This window comes from Carcharhinus amblyrhynchos, chromosome 1, assembly GCF_965287045.1.
Source record: "Carcharhinus amblyrhynchos chromosome 1, sCarAmb.v2.hapA, whole genome shotgun sequence".
NCBI lineage: Eukaryota > Metazoa > Chordata > Chondrichthyes > Carcharhiniformes > Carcharhinidae > Carcharhinus > Carcharhinus amblyrhynchos.
Genome location: NC_137324.1, coordinates 167,926,368 through 167,945,719, shown reverse-complemented (window position 1 = coordinate 167,945,719; position 19,352 = coordinate 167,926,368). Strand labels below are relative to the sequence as shown.

General features: G+C 44.0%; 1 protein-coding gene across 1 annotated transcript in view; it reads right to left on the bottom strand.

Annotated features, from left to right (window-relative positions):
* The window catches only part of psd3l (pleckstrin and Sec7 domain containing 3, like), a 334,929-nt gene extending 316,551 nt beyond the window's left edge, over nt 1-18,378 (bottom strand). Inside the window, exon 1 of the mRNA XM_080195046.1 lies at nt 18,193-18,378. The gene's annotated coding sequence lies outside the window, so the exon portion shown is untranslated. The remainder of the gene's footprint in view (nt 1-18,192) is intronic.
* Between the last annotated feature and the right edge of the window lie 974 nt (nt 18,379-19,352).

Below are 19,352 nucleotides of genomic sequence, written 5' to 3'. Positions count from 1 at the left end.
TTTAAGCTACTGGATTGTGCACAGAGTTACATAGAGACAGGCTTCTGGTATTAACGGGGGCTCAATTTCAGGGAAGAAAACTTTCTCTTCGACCAAATTGCTGCTGATCTTTTTTGGATAGCAGTCACTTCCGGCTACTTTCGGATCAAACACAGGCAAACTCTGCAGTGATGCACAGAATAGAGGGTTCTGATGGGCAAGGTTTTCTCAAAAATCAATAAAGGCCAATGGTGGACAGGAAAAATGGCACTGAAGCCACCTCTCAGGAGTGCCCAAGCAGTGCCAGGGGCAGTATCTGGGTATGGTCCTCTTTCCGAGTGCTGCACTCAACTGAGCTCCCCTGGGAGGTCTGCTCAGCAAGTGCGTTCCTTGGGAGACCAGTCATGATTCACATCATTCTACGATCACACCACTATGGATGGATTTCTTAAGGGGGGAGGCACACAGTTCCGGGGACCTGGGTTCAATTCCTGGCTTGGGTCACTGACTGTGCAGAGTTTGCACATTCTCCCCGTGTCTGCGTGGGCTTTCTCCGGGTGCTCCGGTTTCTTCCCACACTCCAAAGATGTGCGACTTAGGTTGATTGGCCATGCTAAATTGATCCTTAGTGTCAGGGGGATTAGCAGGGTAAAAATGTGGGAATACGGGTATAGGGCCTGGGTGGGATTATTGTCAATGCAGTCTCGATAGGCCGAATGGCCTCTTTCTGCACTGTAGAGATTCTATGATTCCTCTCTAGTCTTTTTGTTAATTATCTTTAACCTGTGTCCTAGTTACAGTGGAAACAAATTTTCCCAATCCGCCATGCCAAAACCCTATGAGCATAGATATACACGTAATATATGTATATGTATGTGTTTAATACATTTCTTCTTGAGACAGTGTGTATACATGTGTGTATGTGTGCACATGTGTGATACATATGCACATGTGTATATATATGTGTGTGTATATATTTGTGTGTACGCATGTACTTATATGTGTATATGTATATACACACGTAATAATGTATGTATGTATATATTGGGATATATATATATCCCAAAAATGAGAATAAAAGGTCTTTCTTGTTCAAAATCCCACTCGCACTTGCAGATTGTAGGCTGGAGAATGACTGAGTAAATGATCAAGTTTGAAATTTTCTTCAGGGTATCTACTAATGTTGAGTTATGGCTTCAATATTTGGATTGCCTCCAGAAAGTCTTTCCTGGAGCTGGCAGTTTAAGGAGTCAACTAGGCTAGAGGCCAATATATATTCTTTGTAGTATTTGATCCATGCTTTAGAGATCAACTTTTATACAGTGCTTGGAAAAACTCCAGAGGCACAACTACACTGCTAAAACAGGGTCTCTTATGTTGGCAGAATACTTCACCGTCAAGTCCCAAAATGAACCCAGAGCTTCAAGCCAGAGGTAGGGATGCTACCACTGTGCCACAAGGTCTCCCTCGCACTCAACCCTTCTACAGCCACAAACAATAACTGGTGATGCTTTTTCTAATGGTTGTGGAGAACCACCTCTAGAAGTGACTTTTCATGATATTGTCACTGGCAACAATGAACGTTGCTGGCAGTGAGAGGAACAAATCCTTCTGAAGATATTCTCCACAACAGTGGAGATGCTATATAGCCAATGGGCAGAATTTTACAGCCCCACCCAACAGCGGGATATCTATTCCTGCCAAAGTCAATGGAATCTTGTATGGCTCACCACATTTTACAGCCCTGTCTCCACCGCAATGGTAAATTCTATCCATGAATCTAACTAATCAAATATAGATACAGACATGTACACTCTCCAGCTTTTATATTGTAACCTTTTATGCCCATATTTATAATGGGATTAATCTACCACATTGCAGTTCCATCCTTTCCCTTGTGGGGAAGCTGCAATGCTCCTCCTGACAGAACAGTGTAATTACATTGTGACAAGTTTACATAGAAAATTACACCATAAGTGTGTATATAGGAATTTACAATTGGAAACTAAACAAGAACAGAATATATGACATTAAAATGAATTCCGGCTGCACATCCTACCTTAGTTATCCGTCTGTTTTCTTACCTAGCTTCGCGAAAAGACAACACTCAACACCTGGGGAGATTAACCAGTCTTCAGTTATTTTCCAGTTCAGCTTTTGTCTGGAAACTCTGTGAGATAATTTCAGCAATAGTTCTACCTTCCTCCGCATACTCCACTCTTCGATGCACGCCTGAACTTAGTCCCTCCTTCCAAGTTCAGATCACTCAATCAAGAAACCTGCCAGCATCGACTACAAGTCTCACCATGTTAAGCACAATCACCCCAATTTGCTTAGAGCAAATAGCTACATAAAGTTGTGGCACACCATTAGTTTACACACTCCTGTCTACAATTAACATTCCCCCCGTTTCACTGTGATAGCAGCAAATTACAAAATTAGAGAGAGATGTCAAGACAGTAAAATTAAAGCTCTAAATGAGCTTCGTGGTTGACCATCTGAATCCCCGCCGTTGATTACAGTCTAATTATTCATTCCTGACTAATCAGAATTGCATGCAGAGCATTTATCAGCCTGCTTTTAAAACATGTACTGCGACATTCATCAAAGAACTTCATATTTAAGGGAAAGTTCAAGACATTTTTGGAGCATATTTGTAATTGAACCACAGTACAGTGAGTGCGCATTGCCTACGTTTAAACAAACAAATATTGTGTTGAATGCAGTGCTGAAGAATGGGATCTGACCACATAAACCTGCCACACTGCAGTTCCACCTGGCATTGCCCACAAGCTGGCATGAGTAGAACAGCGTAACAGGAAAGGTTAGAGCTCTATGTACTCTAGAACTTGGGCGTTGGTTAGCTCAGTTAGCTGGTCCATGACGCAGAGTAAATGTAATGGCTAAAAGTAATGGTGTTGCCTTTCCATTTATCTCACCTTTCTTTCCTATTCTTTTTGCCCTTGATAGTATTCTGATCTGTTGACCTTGACCCTGTATCTAAGGTCTTTCACCAGTTTAAACAATATGCTCTGTAAAGTTAGATTGGTGTCCTTGCCACAAACTTAAACCTCCCTGCCGCAGTACACCAAGGAGTAGGAACCTGTAGAAAACCCCTTGAGCTGGATGTACCAGAGAGTATTTGACAGGAAATATATATTGTAAATGTAACCTGTAATAAGAGGCACCTCAGTATGTCATGTGCCATCACTGCAATAAGTTTAAACTGTATTGCCCTTTATACAATGTCAAATTGGAAAAAAAAATTAAGAAGTATATTCTTTGGGAAAACAAAGTGTGCCTAAAATGTGCATTATTTCCAGCATGATTAGGTTCCAATTGCAGAAACATAGTCAAAGTGTGTTCTTGGATGGTGAAAAAGAGATTTGCAGGGCTATGGGCAAACAGCAGAGATGAGGAACTAATTGGAGTGCTCTTTCAAAGAGCCAGCATGCATCTGGTGGGGCTAAATAGTTATAATTCTGCCACACAGAAGAAGCTGAGTCCTAAATCACACTTTCATCTTCTAGACCCACCACTCTTTACCTCTGCATCGACTAAACCGTGACAAAATGTTGAGTAGCTGCAGCACATTGCTGATGCTCAATGTCTGAACATAGCAGTGCATACCCTGCAGCATTATTGCTTCAAGACCAGTTTGTAATCATCTTCCATTCCCTGAATGACAACTGTGACCGTCCATAATACGCCTCTAAGTATAGCAGGGATCTTGAGAAAGGTGGATGTGAAAGAAGCAGACACAATCATCTAAAATCCTGTTCATATTCCAGGTGGTTAAGGAAATTAAGAACACTAATCTTTATGGAGTCAAAGAGCAATACAACGTGGAAATAGCCCACCAGTCCATGCCAACCATGGTGCCCTCCCAGCTAGTCCCAGTTGCCCACATTTGGTCCATACCCCTCTACTCCTTTCCCATCCATGTACTTATCCAAATGCTTTTTAAACGTTGCTATTGTACCTGCCTTTGCCTAAATTAGCCATTTCAACAATTAACGCTGCAACAAGTAAAAAGTGAAACAAAGAAAGAACAGTATCCAACTGATTTCAAGGTACTAATTTGCCCCAGGGACACAAATAGTATTTGCATTTATGTACTATCTCATCATATCAAAACATCACAATGGCTCCTGTGCAGATACAATAGACATTCCACATCATGCCTATTGATGCAGACATGATCAATAGATCCCACTAATACCAATGGGAGGGAGGAGCAGACAATCTGTTTATGATGGAGGGAGAGGTATTGGCCAGGCCTCGAGCACTCCCCTTAATGCTCAAAATTGTGCCTTGGGATCTTCAGTGTCCACCTCAAGGCAGGACCCCAAATGTACTGTCTCAGTCAAAAGATTGAACCAGCAACAGTGCAGCACTCCTTCAGGAATGACAGTCTAGATTAATGAGCTCAAAACCTGGAATAGTAGGGGTGCAATTGTGATATTGAGTGGGTAGGCTGGGGTTCAGGAAGGGCTGGAGATCCAAGTTTCCTGAGGGAAGTTTGCCCCAAATCTGAAGGGGCCTTCCTTTTTTTGTTTCTGAAGTTTTGTTTCTGTGTTTCCTACCCTACTCACATCCATCTGCCGGTTTAAAAATTGAGGCTGGGCAGGAAAAGGTACTTAAGTGGCCAATTCAATACAAACCACTGTCCAGATTCCTGCAATATACAGGAAAGTGGATAGAATGTAACATCACATGAGATTTTCCCTTGTTACAAGTTTGAATCATCTTGTTAACACATCTTTCATCTTCACAAAATTACTTCTAGCTAGCTCTATCCTTTATGTAACTTCGACATTGCTCCTGCCATCTTCTATCATTATTTGTCCTAAATGGATAAACATTTGACACAGTCCTCTTCAATCTTCACGTTTCTTCTAATGTATTCCTTCTAATTAACTAGAATCTGGAACGATGAGAAAATCTTAGTCTGTAGATTATACCTAAATTATTGGAATTACTCCTGAGCCTCCACACAATCTCTCTATTCTTCAATAAATGATAAGGTTCAGTTTACTTATTAGTGTCACAAGGCTTACATTAACACTGCAGTGAAGTTACTGTGAAAATGCCCTAGTTGCCACACTCCAGTGCCTGTTCGGGTACACAGAGGGAGAATTTAGCATGGCTAATCCACCTAACCAGCACATCTTTCGGACTATGGGAGGATACAGGGAGAACATGCAGACTCCGCACAGTCATCCAAGCCAGGAATCGAACCCAGTTCGTTGGCACTGTGAGGCAGCAGTGCTAACAAATGTACCACCCCACCATATCCATTCACTTTCTGGTTCCAAACCAGCAAATTTCTTATGACTGAACAAGTAAGTGACAAGACTACAATTTGATTTATAGTGAACATATTATCAAGAGGAATGTGCTTTCAAAGGATAAATGAAAGGACACATCTAAACACGAAACAGTCCATGGCTAACAGTCCACAGATACACAAGTGCCTCCATTCATCTCTTTTACGATGTGTAGGATTTGGCAAGATTTTACCAGCCTGTCAGTGAAGATTTAAATCTGTTCAGCATGGACCCACTCAAAAATACAGTTCTCAATGTATTTCCTCTTATACCTCTTGACTTGGTGCCAAGGTTGATTCAAAGTTTATAGCCACCAGCCTCATTCTGGTCTCCCTAGACAAGAGAAGATTAAGAGGAGACTTAATAGAGGTATTCAGAGTAGATAAGCAGAAGCTGTTCCCATTGGTGGGAACACTCTGAACCAGAGGGGCATAAGTTTAAGGTGATTGGCAAAAGAACCAATAGCAGCATGACAAAAAGAAACTTCTTACACAACAAGCAATTTGGATCTTGAATGCACTACCTGAGAGTGAATCCCAGTTGCTGGGAATACATTGTTTTCCAATTACTTACTGGGGAATAAAATTGGAAGAAGCTGAGCTTTGGAGATCAGGTAGATTGCAGACTTGATTCCTGATCAGTGCTGGATTAACTGGTCTCCGATATGAGGTGCTATAAATACTCTCTGCTAGAGAGTGCTTGTTTAAGAAAGAAGGGAAGAAGCAGCAATGGACTGAATACTTGCGCATGCTGTGGATATGCAAAGGGGAGATAGTGGCATGATGGTATTGTGGCTGGATGAGTAATCCAAAAACCCCAGTCATGTTCTGGGGACCTGGGTTCGAATCCCGCCATGGTAGTTGGTGAAATTTGAATTGAAAAGAATCTAGAATTAAGAATCTACTGATGACCATGGAACCATTTGTTGATTATCATATCTGGTTCATTAATGTCCAGTAGGCAAAGGAAATCTGCTGTCCTGACCCGGTCTGGCCTACATGTGACTCCAGAGACACAGCGATGTGATTGCCTCTCAACTGCCCCCAGGCAATTAGGGATGGACAATAAATGTACAATAAGTACATTGGGGAGATCAGGCAGATGCTACGACAACGGATGAATGAACACTGCTCAACAATCACCAGGCAAGCGTGTTCTCTTCCTGTTGGGGAACACTTCAGCGGTCATGAGCATTCGGCCTCTGATCTTTGGGTAAGTGTTCTCCAAGGTGGCCTTCACGATACACGACAGCGCAGAGTTGCTGAGCAGAGACTGACACGCATGAGGACAGCCTCAACCAGGATCTTGGGTTCATGTCACACTATCTGTAACCCCCATGACTTGCCTGGGCTTGCAACATCTCACCAACTGTCCTGTCTAGAAAGAATACACATCTCTTTAACCTGTGCTTAATGCTCTCTCCACTCACATTGTCTGTACATTTAAAACTTGATTACCTGTAAAGACTCACATTCCAGCTGTTATTTTGTAAATTGAGTTTGTGTCTTTATATGCTCTGTTTGTGAACAGAATTCCCACTTACGTGACGAAGGAACAGCAAGTGCTCCGAAAGCTAGTGGCATTTGCTACCAAATAAACCTGCTGGACTTTAACCTGGTGTTGTGAGACTTCTTACAATAAATGCTGGCCAGCCAGCAACGTCCATATCCCGTGAGCGAATGAAAAAAACCTCACAGCCAACAAATTGCTTTTGCAGAGATGTCACTGTTACTTTGAAAGAAAAGGCAACAGCTAATTTTTTTTGCACAGCAAGGTCCAACAAAGAGTCAATGAGGCGAATGTTCAGATAATCAGGTTTCACTAGTGAAGTCTGAAAGGTGACTGGTCAGAATTGATCAGGTGATCTTCCTACTCTTCACCAACAAACGTCAGGTATGTGGAAGCATGGACTTACTTAGTTTAGCATTTCATTTAAAAGACAAACCACCTTTGACAATGCACTTTTGTCTCAAGTATTGGACTGACGTATCAACCTTGCCGTTCCAGAAGTTTAAATCTGCCAAAATCTGGCTCAGGGGCAACTGGACAAACAAATGAGCCAAGCTGACAACTCGCAGTCTGGATCAAGCTGTGACCCATCCTCCTCCCACAACGGTTGAGTTGTCTGTTGGCACTCTTCAATGACTGGGGGAGTACATGAAGATTGAGAGCTTGCAAGAGTTTGCAGAAAGCAACAATCACTCAGTAAACTATAACACAGCAAGTGTCAGCACCTTCTGAGGTGGAAAATGTGAATGTTTGGTGTCAGTACACACTGGGGCAAGGTGAAGCTGATAAAAATCTACAAGATTATGAGGGGCATGGACAGACTGGATTGTCAGAAGCATTTTCCTAGGGTGGAAGGGTCAATTACTAGGGTGCAAGGGGCAAGGTTTAAAGGAGATGTACAAGGTGAGTTTTTTTTTACACAGAGGGTGATGGGTGCCTGGAAATTGCTGCCGACAGAGATAGTGGAAACAGATACGATAGTGGCTTTTAAGGGGCATCTTGACAAATACATGAATAGAGTGGGAATAGAGGGACATGGTTCCCAGAAGGGTAAGGGGCTTTAGTTCAATCGGGCAGCATAGTTTGTGCAGTCTTGGAGGGCCGAAGGGCCTGTTCCTGTGCTATAATTTTCTTTATTCTTTGTTCCTAACCAGTCAAAGAATCATCCAAGCCAGATTCCATTACCACTGCCAAACTATTGTCATCAGCTTCCTAAATTATGTGTTTTCAAGCGTGTAACATGTGTTAAATGTGTTTTCTAAATTATAGAATCCCTGCAGTGCAGAAGGAGCCCATTCAGTCCATCGAGCCTGCATCGACAACAATCCCACCCATCCCCGTAACCTCATGTATTTATCCCACTAATCCCACGATACTAAGGGGCAATTTAGCATGGCCAATCAACCTAACCCGCACATCTTTGAACTGTGGGTGGAAACCAGAGCACCTGGAGGGAAGCCACGCAGGCATGGGGAGAACGTACAGACTCAACTTAGTACCAGGAGGATGAAGTTCCTCCTGACAAAACGGTACGATCGCAAAACCAACAGGAGAAAATCACACCCATCCACTCCCCCAACCCCATCCCTCACATTTGCGAAGATGGCACATCTTATTACAAGGGATCTTCAAGTTGGCCCCGCAGTCATCATGGATTTTCAAAACGACTTTGCAAAGCCACATGATCTGCGTGAGCTCAGACTTGGCCGCACACCAGGTCTATCCAAGAAGTCCTTTAAACCTGGGTTTACATCCAGAATTACGGAGCTTTGACAAGCAGCGATCACAGACTTTGAACCATTGGAGGAGCAGAGGAAACAGAGGGCCATGGTTGGAAAGCATCCCCCCTATTAATGGCACAGTCCCTTGACTCCATCCTTGAAAGAAATTGCTCAGCTATCACTTGGCACTTTCCACAGGCACGTCTTGGGGAGCTCAAGACCAGACTGTCGACACAAAAGAAACTTGATTTACAAAATCTTCATCTGCTTTTGGGAGTACTGGCAGGGTTTACAGGCACTATTTGCATATTTTAAATAAAACAGAAAACACCACTAATTGGAATAGTTCCCCCAGAGTAAAGATTAACTCTGCTGGGCCTAACAACGCATCATTAATCTCCACATAACTTACTGGTGGACGTGTTGCAACAGCACATCTTAAGTTTTTTTTTGCAGAGACAAGAATTCAGTAATCTCACTACAAGTCTAAGCCCCCTGAGTTCCCCCGGCACTAACAGTTTTCCACTGCTGTCGCTTAGATAGAACCTGTGTCAATAATGCAATGCACATTAAATGTATCTGCTCAACAAATAATTTATTTTGGCATCTGTCACGTAGGGGTGTACAAGTGTGTGCCCACGGCCCGACAGCGAGAGACCAGAGATGTGAATCTGTGATACTGCAGCTTGAGCAACATGAGAGGGAATCGAGTTAGCATGACAATGCCAGAGGTTATTTTTGGCACAAGGTGACACTAATTTCTAAAACAGACACTACTGGCTGTGGTGTTGGCTAATATAGGGGTGATGTGTCACATCTGAAACCTTAGGTTCGCCGTTGTGTCTCAGCTTGCTGGGTCATTTCCATCTTCAAGTTTAGATTTATCCTGACGTTGCAACCCAACTATATTAGCAGCTGTTTGAAAAAGCAAGTGATGCTTGCAAAAAAAAAACCGACAGTCCCTCAAAAAACTGCTTCTGCTCTGACTCCGTGGGTAGCAGTCTCCACTCAGGAAGTTGTGACGAGAACAGGAAATACTGGAAAACCTCAGCAGGTCTGACACTATCTGTGGAGGCAGAATCAAGCCGGCATTTCGAGTCTGAATGACCCTTTGTCAGAGTTCCACATTTTCTGTTTTGGCTTCAGATTCCAGCAGTATTTTGCATTTTATCTCAGGAAGTTGCAAGTTCAGGTGCCACCCTGAAGGAGTATATAGGCTGAGATTCCAGGACAGTCCTAGGGGGAGTCACACTGTCGGAGGTATGGTCACCCAGATATGACTTTGAACCAAGACCTTACCTGTGCTCTTCTGCATGCAAAAGATCCCATGGCACAATTCAGAAGGAGCAAGGGAATTATCCCAATGATTAGCCAATATTTAAAGTTTATTTATTAGTCACAGGTAAAGTCTACATTAACAGTGCAATGAAGTTATTGTGAAATTCCACTAGTCGCCACAGCCCGGCACCTGTTCAGGTCAATGCAGCTAACCAGCTCGTCTTTCAGAATGTGAGAGGAAACTGAAGCACCTGCAGGAAACCCACGCAGACACAGGGAGACGTGCAAACTCCACACAGATCTGAGCCGGGAATCGAACCCAGGTCCCTCGCACTGTGACACAGCAGCGATAACCACTGTGCTACTGTGCCACCCCTCAATGAAAATCACAGAGAAGCACTGTCAACTCATTATCACATTACTGTTCTGAGGAACATTGCTGTTTGCAACCTGCCTGCTACATTTCTTACCGTATAACAAAAGTAACAAATGTAAAAGTATATTTATTAGTCACAAATAGGCTTACATTAACAGTGCAACAAAGTTACTGTGAAAATCCCCTAGTTGCCACATTCTGGCACCTGTTCGGGTGCACTGAGGGAAAATTTGGCATGGCCAATCCACCTAACCTGCACATCTTTGGACTGTGGGAGGAAACCCACAAAGACATGGGGAGAAAGTACAGACTCTGCACAGACAGTGACCCAAGCCAGGGCTCAAACCTGGGTCCCTGGTGCCATGAGGCAGCAGTGCTAATCACTGTGCCACTGTGCCATCAGTGACTGCACTTCCAAGCCAAGAGATATTTCAAGGCACCATAAAGGCATAAAAGACACTATATAAATAGTTATTTCCTTTTTTACATCCCAAACAAAACAACTGAATAACAGAGGCCATGCCATGATCACTGGTGAGATCTGTACTGAACACAAAACAGTGCTGAATACAATTTGCATGACTGTGGTATGGCACATGGAAATGGATATGTTGTCAGACTGACAGACTCTCACGGCAGAGATCATTATCAACCTTCAATTTCTGCTTTACACAAACCAAAACACTCTTTTCCATGACTGCGGAGGGGAGGGTGACATGCTCTCTAAAACATCGCTGCCTCATTTTATTACAAGTAAATTTCAACTCTGTTTCACAGTGAAAACCCACCTCTTCAAATCTTACAGGAAATAATAATTATCCTGATATAAAGTCACTGAACTGGTTCAGCCAGAATTATGCAATCCATTTCGTTAAATGGAGACTGCCACTATGTGATTTAAATTAGAACTAATCCAGACACAGTTACAGTGGGCAAAGAGTTTATGAATCAACAAGCCACACAGCACAGGAGGCCATTCAGCCCATCATGCCTGTGTCAGCTCTTTGAAGGAGCTATCCAATCAGTCCCACTCTTCTGTTCTTTCCTCTTTAGTCTGTAGATTTTTCCTTTAATGACAGTCATGGAAACATTTTTAATATATCAGAACAGATGTTTTAGGTTTGTGTCTGATGCAGATCATTACAGCATTTATATATATATATTTTGCAATTTTTTTTAAAAATATCAACATTTTGGAAAAAGGTTTCTGTTTTCAAGGCTAAGAGTTACTACAGGATTGGATTAAGAAAGCAGGAGATCTTGTGGCATTGTTGTAGCATCCTTACATCTGAGCCAGAGGCTCTGGGTTTGAGTCGCACCCCAGGAGTTGATGTCCGAGAAAGATGCATTCATGATGCGGTCAACCAAGTTGAGTTTCAGCCTGCAAATCTCTCCAAACACGCCAGTGGCTGGCGGTAAGGTCAGGAGAGACTCCTGGTCAGCCACACTTGATGTGGAGTTGCACCCCTCAAGCGGTAAGTCCCTGGGGACAGATTAGCAATCTGTTCCGGGAAGTACAAGCCATGGAAACACACAAAAGTCTGCCTTAGTGCTCCACAAGGTGCGGGAAGAATTGGATTGGAATGGAGTTATGAAACGCCTCATTTCTAAATAGCTGTTGTTTCTCAAGGAATATCAGCATAACTGTAGGGTTAGGTTTTGTTCAAAATGTATTCACAAGTTACACAAAGACACTACACACAGTGCAATGGAGGTGGTGAAGGTGCCACCTTGACAAGGTGGTGAAGATGATGCCAACTTGAATAAAATAATGCTCTCTTCTCCTCATCAGCATGGTGGATTGTTACCTGCTGGATCAGTTAGTTTAATGCACGACCTGGTGAGGATCTACACACACGAGGAAGGCCCCAAAGTTCAAACAGCTAATAGTCATGCCAGCAGCAGGAACGGCAGGATTTACTAAGATGATGGGATGGCTGGACTGTCATATGACTAGAGATTAAGTTGGTTAGGATTATATTCACTGGAGTTTAGAAGAGTGAGAGGGGGTCTCATAGAAACTTTTAAACTTCTAACAGGGTTAGACAGGGTAGATTCAGAAAAAATGTTCCCAGTGGTAGGGGAGTCGGGAACTAGGGGTAAAAGTTTGAGAACAAGTGGCAAATCTTTTGGAACTGAGGTGAAGGGAAATTTCTTCACCCAGAGGGTGGTGAATGTGTGGAATTCACTACCACAGAAAATAGTTGAGGCCAAAACATCTGATTCAAGGAGAAATTAATACAACTCTTGGGGCCAAAGGGATCAAGGGATATGGGGGGCAAAGGGGGGATCAGAATATTGAATTTGACAATTAGCCATGATCAAAATGAATGGTGGAACAGGCTTGAAGGGCCGAATGGCCTACTCCTGCTTCTAGTTTCTATGAGCTACAAGTGACCTCAAGCCTCCGAGGTGAGGTTTGCATCAGCCCTGGTTCCTGTTCCTGACCACCACCCAGCTGGTCCAGCTGTGAAGCTCAGCTGTGTTGCCTTGTGGTCCAATAACCTATGAACGCTAATGTCTAGAGTGATCTCTTAATTGGGTTCCTCAGGGGATCCAATATCCCTGACTGAGCGTTTGGAAGTGCCTTTAGTTGAGGAAGACTGGAAAATGCAGCAGTCGGAAATAAAACAAATATACTATGGTAATAATTCAAGATTACTCAGCATTGCCCTGAAATCTAAGTGATTTCAATTAATCTGCTGACAGCGAATTTCTCTGACCACTTTTATATTTTCCAGCAATGGGTTGTAATTAAAGACAGAATAAGCAAATAACTTGCCAGAATTGGTTTATGGGATTTCAAAACAGATGTTTTAAAATGTAATTTTCAAATGAAGTATACACACACACACACACACACACACACACACACACACACACAATTAACAAAGAAAAATGGCATTTACAAACTTGTACTCACAATCTGTCTTCATTGAAGTAAAAAGGTAATGCAATCAGTAGCAACATTACAAAGGACTATTTCTCAAAGGTTTGAACTAGTTAAGCCAATAATGCTACAAATCATGGTCAAAAACATTGTCCACCTTCTGATCTACATGCTAAGTGATAAAGCACTCAGCAATACCTCAAGACATCATCCGCTATTTGAATTTGGAAATCATTAGCAGGCTGCTTGGTATACAGTACATTGATGCAGATCATTATACAGCAGTACATCCAAGGCCAATAGACCAGAGATTAATATTTATTAGAGTATCCAGAACTCAATATTCAGAGGAGCTATATCTTTACTGGAAAGCACACAAGTCTGAATCTGTAACAGAGACTGGACCATCTGCCTCTCTGAACATCCAAATGTGTTTGGGGCGTAAGGATGAGATGGCCTCACTGATTTAATTGGCAAAAGATGCAGTTTGATCAAAGTTGGCCATTTACCAATTAATGAATAAACCCACTTCATTTGATTTGTTTCAGATGGTTTCAGCCAGTTGCCCCTCACAGTAAGACTGCACACTCAGATTTGCTGTCTTGCAAGTGTTGATTTGACATGAATAACACTTGGATGAAGTTCTGGAGAATGTGCCATTGAGAAAATGTTGAGCATCTCTCATCAGATGGATTTACACATTGTAACAATCTGTGCATTGGACTGGCTTAATGAAATATTATTTACTTTAGGAACATAGAAACTGGAATAGGCCATAAATCATGCACATCAACTGCAATTTACTGCCTTGTTTCCATATCCAGAAAACCCTTGCTGAGCAAAAAACTCTCAATCTCAATTTTAACAGTTTTGTTTAACCTCTTTTTTTGTGGGGAGACTGGAGAAGTTCCAGACATCCGCCTGCCTTTGTATTGAACAGTTGCTTGCTGACATCAGTTTTGAAAGGCCTAGCTCCAACTGTAAGCCTTCGTCCCCTTGTTCTGGACTCCCCCAGCTCAAGTAGTTTCACTCCCTCGTGTTATTGAATCATCTGAAATACCTGAAGTGGAAAACTGCCTAATCTTCTCTGCTCAACAAAATGCAATTTGGCCTCATAATTTAACCCTTTTGGCTTTGGTTTCATTCTGGTGAAACTGCTTCAACCCTTCCAAGGGCAATATATTCTTCCTCAGGTGTAGTGCACAGGCTAATAACAATACTCTCAATGAGAGGTGTAGTGCACAGGCAAATAACAGTACTCTCAATGAGGTCTAACCTCATTATATATTTATATAACTGTGCCATAAGTTTCACCTCTTAGTATCTCAGCTCTCTTCAGACAAACATCAACTTTCTATCAACATTTTTAATTATTTTTCTAGCTGTCTGTTACCTTTCTCAAGACTAATAGTGCCCTTATTGGGATCCCCCTAAGTGTCCAAAGAGTGTATATCAGCAATTTAAAGCTCTGTATGGAACAGTAAACCATCATAAGCACTGGGGACACAGAGGGGCTCTTTGATGGCCATTTTGAGTCTCAAATGAGCAACGTTAAAGAACAGCATACACTCGTGTGTACTTCAGAGATTACACACCATTACTAAGCAGTCTGCCTGAGACATGTAATTCATAATGTAAAGCTACAGTTTCCTTCTGCCCAATTTTGTTACTTTCTCCCCACCCAAAACAAAGGGCTTGTGGTACAATGGGTAACATTCCCACCTCTGAGCTCTGGATTGAGACACACTCCAAGGCCGAGAACATAGAATTCCTAGAGAGCAAAAGAACACCATTCAGTCCATCGAGTCTGCCCCGATATTCCAAAAGGGCACCTTACCCGGACCCATCCTCCTGCCCTAACACTGTAACCCTGCACATCTATCATGGCTAATCCACCTAACCTAACACCTTGGGACACTAAGGAGCAATTGAGCATGGTCATTCCACCTAAGCTACACACCTTGGGATGCTAAGGAGCTATTTAGCATGGTCATTCCTCCTAACCTACACATTTTGGGACACTAAGGAGCAATTTAGCACAGTGAATCCACCTAACCTGCACATATTTGGACTGTGGGAGGAAACCAGAGCATGTGGAGGAAACCCATGCTGACAAGGGGAGAACGTGCAAACTCCACACTATCACCCAAACCCAAAATCAAACTTTGGTCTCTGGCGCTGTAAGGTAGCAGTGCCAGTCATTGTGCCAGGGACTCAATGGCCACAGATGGTGCATTCATAATGTTTGGCCCAAACAGGTTGAGTACCAACCTGCAAATCCTGCCAACATACCTAAGGCAGGTGATAAGAGTGGGAGTGATGCCTGGTCAGTCGGCCATGCTTAATGCGCAATGCAGAATGGTGCCCATCAAGCGATAGCCTCTGGCTTCAGACTGGCAGCCTGTTCCAAGAAAACCAAGTTACAGAAAACAGGCATTAGCATGTGTTTTGTCTGCCTTGTTTGTCTCTAGAAGTGGAAAGTCTTCTAAGTCTCAGTCTGACACTCTGTTGGTGGCACAGTGGTTAGCATTGGTACCTCACAGCGCCAGGAACCCAGGTTCAATTCCAGCCTTGGGTCACTGTCTGTGCGGAGTTTGCACATTGTCCCCATGTCCACGTGAGTTTCCTCCGGGTGCTTTGGTTAACTCCCATAGTCCAAAATGGGCGGGTTGGGTTGATTGGTCATGCTAAACATAAGAACATAAGAACATAAGAAATAGGAGCAGGAGTAGGCCATCTAGCCCTTCGAGCCTGCCCCGCCATTCAATAAGATCATGGCTGATCTAAATTGACCCTAGAGTCAGGGGATTAGCAGGGTAAACATGTGGGGTTATGGAAATAGGGTCTGGATGGGATTGTGGTTGGTCCAGACTTGATGGACTGAATGGCCTCCTTCTGCACTATAGGGATTCTATGATTCTATGAATGCATTGAGCTCTTATCGATGGACGATACTCTTTAGAATCTGAACAAGGTTTCCATTCTTCACAATGAAAAAGAAAACTTTGCATTGATATAGCACCACCAGCCATCTCATTGTGCTTTACAGCCAACTGGACACAATTTGAAGTGTAACCACTGTTGCAGCATGGGAAACGCAGCAGCTAGGAAATACACAGCAAGCTCCCACAAACAACAATATGGTCTGTTTCTGTGATACTGATTGGCCAGGACAGCAGAATCCCTGTCTCCTACTCTCCTTTAAAAGAATCCACCTGAGCCGGGTAGATGGGGCCTTGGTCCTATGCACTAGTGGCCAATCCGGGGGGGGGTGGGGGGGGGGGCAACATGTGGCCCATCAGGGATCTGGGCATAGACCACATGACATTTCTGACCGTTGCCCACATACAGAATTGCCTCATTCTGCAATTTCCGTCTGCATGGTGTTTTTTTCCCGACCAGTATGACTAAAGTGAATCGCACATGAAGAAAAGGCCAGTGAAGTGAGGTGTGTGCTGGCTGCTCACAACCCTGACTGTGAAAGCCATGCACTCCCTCTGTTTCCAAAGTGTAAATATTTATTTTGTTTCTACCATTTGAAGTTGATGTTAGTTGTAATATATAAATGATTAAGCACATTCTATAACTGGTTATGAAATATTCGGCGTGTATTAAATGTATTTAATGGGGTCGTGGCTAGTGAACAAGCCTGATTTTAATCTTGTGGCCCATTGAGGTGAAGGAGGGCCACTCACACGGCTCACTCATTTACCCATCACTAATCTAACACCTCACCCGAAACCACCTCCCCCTTTCAGAGTTGTCAGCCTTTAGTCTTGCGCTCAAACCCCAGAGTGGGGGCTTGAACTCAGATCCCTGTGATTCAAAGGCGACAGTGCCGCCAGCAGATCCACAGAGGACACACACTGCTGAGCTAAAGGAGTTAAAGTCAGCAGACTGTTTGACTGTGCGGAGCATCATTGTCTGGGACCACTCGGTTGCTGGAGAACGGCAGTTTGGATTATTCTCCACTTTAAGGCTGGCAACACAGGGGTTAAACACACCAGCACCCATTGCCCAAAGCCCACTCCCGTAAACTCATCAGCGTCCCCCTCCCCCAACCACCCCCACCATGCCGTAGATCTAAGAGCAGAAACTGAACTGGGAACTTGATAGATCATGAAGTTTTTAAAGTTTATTTATGCATGTCACAAGTGGGCTTACATTAATACTGTAATGAACTTACTGTGAAAATCCCCTAATCGCCACATTCTGGCATGTGTTTGGGTACATTGAGGGAGAACTTAGCACAGCCAATCCATCTAACCAGCATGTCTTTGGGAGTGTAGGAGGAAACCCATACAGACACGGGGAGAATGTGCAAATTCCACACAGACACGGGGAGAATGTGCAGACTCTGCACAGACAGTGGCCCAAGCTGAGAATCGGACCTGGATCCCTGGCACTGTGAGGCAGCAGTGCTAACCGCTGTACCTACCATGCCTATTTGTACAGTCTCTCCCTCCATCCAGTTTGGGGTATCTCTCTAGCATCTCTATTTGAACAGTCTCCCTCTCTCGCCCCGAGCAAACATCCAGTTTGTGAAAGTCTCCCCAGACAGTGTCCCTATTTGTACTCACACTTGTACAGTTCAGATCCCAGGTGACAACGGTGTCCACATTTATCTACTTAATCGGATGCCCCCATCCTGGTGCTAGCCCGGGTATTCCCGTGCCTTTCGATTCTGCCGTTCAAACTAAATAAGCAGGAAGTATTTTTTTAAAAAAATAAAACAGCTCCAGTGAGGAGGGAGCTGCAGAATGAAACACACGGCGATCGGTCTGCACACACACACATCCGAATGTGACAGATGGATGTTAGCACTCTGAACTGAAAGGGACTCAAAATCAGGGTTAGGCTGACACGTATTGCTTTCCACCCGCCCTCAGACACACACACACCTCCTGCTTGTGTCTCTGTGAATACAGAGCAGCGTGCTAAGCTGCAGATGCCGGGAAGCAGTGACAACACAAACAAAAGAGCGGAGAAAAGGGTTTCTTCAGCGACACTTGGCAGCCAAAGGAAAGCGGCCCGCTCGGATTACCGGAGTGGAGAGACGTTATCACGGATCAGCCCATCGGTGCAGCGCACACAGCAAGTGCCTCTTACCCTGTCATCGTCTCCGTCCCTCTGACTTCTGAGTGGTCAGTGCTGGGAGCTGGCACTAGGTTCGCTCCCACTTTCTCTGCCCCCTTCCTGGGCAGGGTATCTGCAGCATGTGTGTCTCTGTGCACACCGTGCCTCTCTCTGTACAATGAGTTGCTCTCGCTCTCTTTCCTTCCTCTCTGCACGCAGTCTGTGTGCAGTGTCCCTAACTGTACACTGAGTGTCTCTCTCTCTCCCTCCCAGACACTCAGTTTGGAGGTGTCTCTACACAATGTCCCTATTTATATAGTCTCCCTTCCCTTTCTGTCTCCCTCCAGACACTCAGTTTGAGGGTGTCTCTCTACATAGTGTCCCTATTTGTACAGTCACCCAATTTGTGGGTGTCTTACGCAGTGTCCCTATTTATACAGTCTCTCCCCCTCCAGACACTCAGTTTGTAGGTGTCTCTACACAGAGTCCCTATTTATACAGTCTCTCTCTCCCTCCAGACACCCAGTTTGTGGATGTCTCCTTCCACAATGTCCCTCTTTATACAGTCTCTTTTTCACTCTTTCCCTCCAGACACTCAATGTGTGGGTGTCTCTACAGTGTCCCTATTTATACAGTCTCTTTTTTCTCTCCCTCCCTCTAGACACCCAGTTTGAGGGTGTCTCTCTAGTAGAGACACTCTCAATTTGTAGAGCACCTCTCTCCAGTCCCTCTATCTGCACTCTCTCTCAGCCCCTTCTCTCTACACCCAGACCATATGTATATCTCTCCCTATATACACCTAGCCGAGTCATACAGTGTTTTGCACATTCCTGCCTACATTGAGTCTGATATATTTCGCCCTCTGCATCCGGTGTTTCTCTGTGAAATGAGTTTCCTTATCTCTCACTCTCGCCTCCCTCACTGGGTGGGACTGGTTTTGTTTAATTGTGGGTGAATCTGGCTCTCTGCCTGGCACCATGCCAGGTGTGTGTTAGATGCCCAAAGGAGCCCAATTCTCAGCCATATGGCTTGGCCCCAATGCCCACCCCCGGGAGGAAATCATCACCCCTCCAGGAAACTCCTCCATTTGCCTTTCCCCTACCTCCTGTGAGTTCCCCTCACCCTCCCCTCTCCGCGTAGTACATGCTGCCCATGTCCATGAGCTTGGCCGCTCCAAGGTGATGGGTGGCTCA